At 42.4% G+C, this 5,999-nt stretch overlaps 1 pseudogene; it reads right to left on the bottom strand.

Annotated features, from left to right (window-relative positions):
- Nucleotides 1-1,358: 1,358 nt before the first annotated feature.
- LOC129559685 (poly(ADP-ribose) glycohydrolase pseudogene) lies at nt 1,359-4,525 on the bottom strand (annotated as a pseudogene).
- Between the last annotated feature and the right edge of the window lie 1,474 nt (nt 4,526-5,999).

Genomic DNA, 5,999 nt, shown 5'->3' with positions numbered 1-5,999 from the left:
CTCTTCTGTTTGTTCCTCACAAACCACCCCTGGCTGTCATCTCATGTCTTCCACAAATACTCAGCATACACAGAGAGGCTTCTTTTCTTCCTACAGGACTTCTAGTTTTCAGGAATTACTTAATAAAATTATTCTGACAGGGATTATTACATATTAGTGGATTAATATCATGAAAAATAATTTTTAAAATTTTATCTGAAATATACATACAGTATTACACATTGCTTCCCATATATGTGTATATATACCATATTACATTTCATATATATTATACTCCATATTCTAAGTTCAGTTCAGTCACTCAGTCGTGTCCGACTCTTTGTGAACCCATGGACTGTAGCATACCAGGCCTCCCTGTCCATCACCAACTCCTGGAGTTTACTCAGACTCATACCCATTGAGTCCGTGATACAATCCAACCATCTCATCCTTTGTCATCCCCTTCTCCTCCTACCTTCAATCTTCCCCAGCATCAGGGTGTTTTCAGATGAATCAGTTCTTCACATCAGGTGGCCAAAGGATTGGAGTTTCCGCTTCAGCATCAGTCCTTCCAACAAATATTCATTTTTTTTGACTTGTTAATGAAAATTTATTAACTACATAACCTTTGAGTACCAGAGAAACTTCAATATGTACAAATCACCATGAAGTTCCCAGTTCCTAAACTTTGGTTATATGAATATGTCTCAAGCACCAAGGAACAAACGATAACCCTAATTCAAAAAAAGAAAAAGAAAAAAAAAATCCCAAGAAACAAGGTCCTTCAAGTCTCTTGAATCTGTTTGTTTTTTAAACACCATTTGGGAAACTCTTTTATTCTTATATTTCCTTTCATTTGGGTCAATTTCCAAAAACAGTCAATAAAAATTGATCAGGGGAAAAGGGACAGACAAATTACCATTATAAATAAAGGTGATATCTCAAAATAACTTTTTGGAAAGTATTCTTATATATAAAACTCTTAACCTAGGAGATCTGTATTATGTAACAAACCCAACTCTTATTTCAAAAATCAAAAAAACTCCAACACCACCATCATAACAAGAGTAGGGGGTGAGAGGCTCACAAGAAGATCTATAGCAGACTCAGTTAAACAGCCCCCAGGATTTCACCACCTTCCTTGGCATCTGCTAGCTGCAGAGGTGATTTGTATAATATTTAGGCATCAGAAAAGACACCTGACAGGCTGAGCACAGACTCTGATGAAATTTCACAAGAAGTCTGATGGGCAAAAGAAAGGAAAAATCAAAGGATCAAGGCTGAAATAGAAAAAAAAAAAGAAAGAAACAAAATATGTCTCAGTCTATGTAAGTCGGGATGGAGGAGGTGTAGATGTACCAACTGACAGTTGCATGTGCGGAAGGGACTTCATCCTCACGTACAAATGTGGATTATATACACGTGTATATTATGTCAGTTCATATGTTACACCTTCTTGTTACAGAAGTGGAAGGAGATTCCAGTCACTTGGCTCCTCAGGCCCCAGTCCTTTGTCCTGGCTGGTTGGTGGTCTGTGTACAAGACTCAACTGCATGGTATATGAATGGATAAAGCTTGATGTCTGGTCCAGGGGTGGAGCAGTTTCTGCATTCTTCATTGTAATATCGTAGCAGCAGCTTATATACTTCTCCAACAGTCAGTTTCCTTTCAGTAAGGAATGTATGCATGCTGTAAATGTCTCTCATCAATTCTGAGTCCCCAAAGGTGAAATAAACCACGTCTCGCTCAGCTGCAGCAGCTGCCAGTATCTGTATTAAGGCTTTTAGTCTAGCATCACCCCCAAAGGCACCACAGCCCCAGTTTCCTGTGGCCACTGCAGACAGGTTCTCTGAAGAAACTCCAGGATGAAGAAATCAACAGTAAGCCTTGTTAAGCTCACGTCTGATTTTCTCAGGCACAAACTGGTCGAGGTAGCGTCTGAAGTGAAGGGCGTCGATGGCAACGATTTCAGTGCTGCGCTGCTGCCAGTTGTCCCTTTCACTCCTATCTTCATGGCTCCGGGCCCAACGGTATGTTTCGGCATAGCCTGTGTATTCACTGTACTGTTCAGTACCTGTGATGATTAGACATTCATTGTGATCCAGCACCTCAGTGAAGAGCCGTGAAATAATCAACTCAGGGTTGATTAAAAAGCAGATTTCTTCCTGCACAAGTCCTGCACTGGTTACACCACCTCCAACAAAACGGTTTGCAAAATCCACCTGTAGCATGCCTTGACCATTTCCTTCTATGGTACCTTCGTAAGTGACACGCAATCGAGTCAGGAGTTTTTCACATCTTTCCCACTCTGGAAAATCTTCAAGACTCTGTCTTGTAAATGTCACCAACCCAGTGGGTTTTTTCTCTGTGACTCTTCTAAAGTAGCAGAAGAGCGTTTTAAGCTTCTCTGGTTTCCTTGATGAATGTCCTTCAAACAACAGATTGAAGTTAATATCTGGATAACTAGAATACTCTGATTTCATCTTAGCATTGTGCTGTGGAAATGTGCAGAAGGAAGCATTAGCTAAAAGACTGGCAATCTGTTCCTGTGACATTGTGATGGAATGATTCATCTTCTGTTTCAGGAGCGGTATTGGCTGGGTACAAATATTTGGCAGACAGAGTGCAATTTTCACCATATCAGGCAAAATGGACTGATATAAGTGTTGAGCTTCTGCTTCTTCTAGTACCTTATCCCAGAAATCAAACAAAGCTGTAAAGTCCCATTTCTTAGAATATGCCACATTGGACTGTCATCTTCCACAGGGTACAAGTTTTGTTCTGAACAAGGCATCTTAACATGCTTGTTGTCCCACAAATCTTTAAAATGTGTTGGGAAAGGTTTAGGAACTTCTCCTATTCGCAAAAGATCTACCCGAATAGTCACTGTGTGATTGGCAGATGGTCTCAAGGGAGGCAGCCGGATCCCACACTTTGGCATTCTTCTCATTTCCTCAATAGGAGTTCCAAGCCATTTCTTATCTGGAGAAAGGTGAGGTGGAATGTATTTAGGGATCTTCCTTTCTGTTCTTTGATGCTTCATTTCACATTGTTCTTTTCTTTTGTCGTCTGCTTTGGGTATTCTCATGAAATGATCTGTGATTTTAGAATCCTTTCTCCCATGCTGCTTAGAATTTCTGCACTCTACATTCAGGCTAGAAGTACTTCCAGGTAGTTTGACATTCAAATCATTCATTCCAGCTCGACTCTCTCCTCCTTCAAATTGGAAATGTAATCAAATCTCACCTCCCTTAGCAGAGGACCGCTTCCTCAACTCAGTGTCAGCTTCTGTTGGTTGGAACCTTGAAGGTTTATTTGCTGTTTGAGCAGAACTGCTATCTTCCTGTTCATTAAAACCTGGACTTGTCTCTTCATCTGCTTCTGAATCCTGACAACTATTTTTGGAATTATCTACATCCATTGGTGACTCAGGTTCACTTTCTTTCTCAAATGGAGGAGAATTTCCTAGACTACTTTCTTGTCTACTCAATTTGTTGGCATTTTTCAGTCTAGTACCAACATCCTCAGAGACAATGTCCGACAAGGGGCTCTCTGGCACCACGTCTGTCTCTTCCTGCTGACACCCTGCACAGTCTTCTGCAGGATGGCAAGCCTTGCTACACTTCTGGTGGCTTCTGGTTTCTCTGTCCTGCTTTGCATTCGCAAGCTTTACATGTGTCAAAAACCGTTGATTATCTCTACTCTCCTCACTATTTGTGTCACTGTGATCATCATTTTGGGGTGACTGATCAACATTAGCATTACTGAACTGCTCTGGTACCAGAGTTACTGCTGGAGGTTCACCTTCCAAAAGCCGTTCTGAGTGTTTCCCTTCATTCTGCCACTTACACATAGTTGCGGTCTGATGCTGGTTCAAATACTGTGTACTTTTTTCAACTGGTGACTTATCAAAACCTAGCTGAGAAACATTTTCTAATTTTTCCATGTTATGTTGATAAAAGTTATCTTTTTGTACAGAACTCATCATGGATTCTTCTCTTGTATTGTTGTTTTCTTTACTATGCAAACTTTCTGATTCCCCTGTCTTGATTCCTTTAGTGTCCATCCAACTGGTTATAGTCTTCTGTTTGAAAACAAGAGAGGTGGCGCTGCCTCGGTGCTGTCCCGCCCGGCCCGGGACGCAGCCTGACGAGGACGGCGGGACCCTGAACTGCACCGGAGCGTCTTTCTGCCTGCCGGGGAAGCTCCGGGCGTCCGAGGTGGCCGGCGGAGAAGTTGCAGCGGCGTCCCAGCGGGGTCGCTTGGTGCAGGGCTCACAGCCGGGGCCCGCACTCATGCTGGGACCCGCAGCACTGAGTCTCCAGGCCAGCCCGGGCGTAGAGCCTCATTCACTAACCCTGGGAGGGACGGACTGCGCCCCCTCCTCGGTGCCTCCCTGCACCATGCCCCCTCCGCCGCTGACTGCTTCTGCAGCTCCTGCTCTGACAGCCTCCGGAACCAGGCCCTATCCAGACGCCTGCCTTCCCTCCTCCACCGGCACCCTACCAGCCTCAGGGTGAGCCGTTCTGATTCTGGCTTCGTTCACTTTCCCCAACAAATATTCAGGACTGATTTCCTTTAGGATTGGCTGGATCTCCTTGCAGTCCAAGGGACTCTCAAGAGTCTTCTCCAACACCGCAGTTCAAAAGCATCAATTCTTTGGTGCTCAGCTCTCTTTATGGTCCAACTCTCACATCCATACACAACTCCTGGAAAAACTGAAGCTTTGACTAGATGAACTTATGTTGGCAAAGCAGTCTCTGTTTTTTAATATGCTGTCTAGGTTCGTCATAACTTTTCTTCCAAGGAGCAAGCGTCTTTTAATTTCATGGCTGTAGTCACCATCTGCAGTGATTTGGGAGCCCCCAAAATAAAGTCAGCCACTGTTTCCACTGTTTTTGCATCTATTTGCCATGAAGTGATGGGACCAGATGCCATGATCTTCATTTTCTGAATGTTGAACTTTAAGCCAACTTTTTAACTCTCCTTTTTCACTTTCATCAGGGAGGTTCTTTAGTTCTCCCTAGCTTTCTGCCATAAGGGTGGTGTCATCTGCATATCTGAGGTTATTGATATTTCTCCCAGCAATCTTGATTCCAGCTTGTGCTTAATCCAGCCTGGCATTTTGCATGATATACTCTGCATATAAGTTAAATAAGCAGGGTGACAATATGCTGCCTTGACGTGCTCCTTTCCCATTTGGATACAGTCTGCTGTTCCATGTCCAGTTCTAACTGTTGCTTCTTGACCTGCATACAGATTTCTCAGGAGGCAGGTCAGGTGGTCTGGACTTCCCATCTCTTTAAGAATTTTCCACAGTGTGTTGTGATCCACACAGTCAAAGGCTTTGGCATAGTCAATAAAGCAGAAGTAGATGTTTTTCTGGAACTCTTTTGCTTTTTTGATGATCCAACAGATGTTGGCAATTTGATCTCTGGTTCCTCTGCCTTTTTGAAGCCCAGCCTACAGTATTACACATTGTTTCCCACTTATGCGTATATATATCATATTACTTTCCATATATATTACACTCCATAGTCTAAATGATGCTATAATACAGAGCATGATGGATACAGAACCCCCCTCTCACTCACACACAACAGTTTCCTTTGTACCCCCATCTCCATGCCATTATTAAATTCTGTGTTTTTGTGTGTCTGTTGATTTTCACAATGAATCTTTAATCTCTCTTGAGGGTAAGGTTTAGGTTTTATTCACTTTTTAGGCCACACTTCTGCAATACTTTGCACAAAATGGGCTCTCAATAAACACTTGTTAAACAAATAAACTGGGTGAAAACCAAATATTAATAAAAAATATTTTGATCAGAAAATTGCAATCCTCTTACCACTTGGCATGTACTATGTTTAAATTATCAGCAAGTTTCAACCTCAGGCCAGTTTGTTTAAAGTGAAAAAAATTAAATCAATAAATGGAAAATGCACCCTGTCCATGGTCACATAATATAAATAGTGGTTATGTGCCCAGCAAGTTCTGGGAGTTGGTGATGATCAGGGCAG

This window comes from Moschus berezovskii, chromosome 15, assembly GCF_049115385.1.
Source record: "Moschus berezovskii isolate FMDL1 chromosome 15, NW_MosBer_1.0, whole genome shotgun sequence".
NCBI classification, from domain to species: Eukaryota; Metazoa; Chordata; class Mammalia; order Artiodactyla; family Moschidae; genus Moschus; species Moschus berezovskii.
The sequence above is the reverse complement of the archived record's forward strand: the minus strand, read 5'-3'. Positions and strand labels throughout refer to the sequence as shown.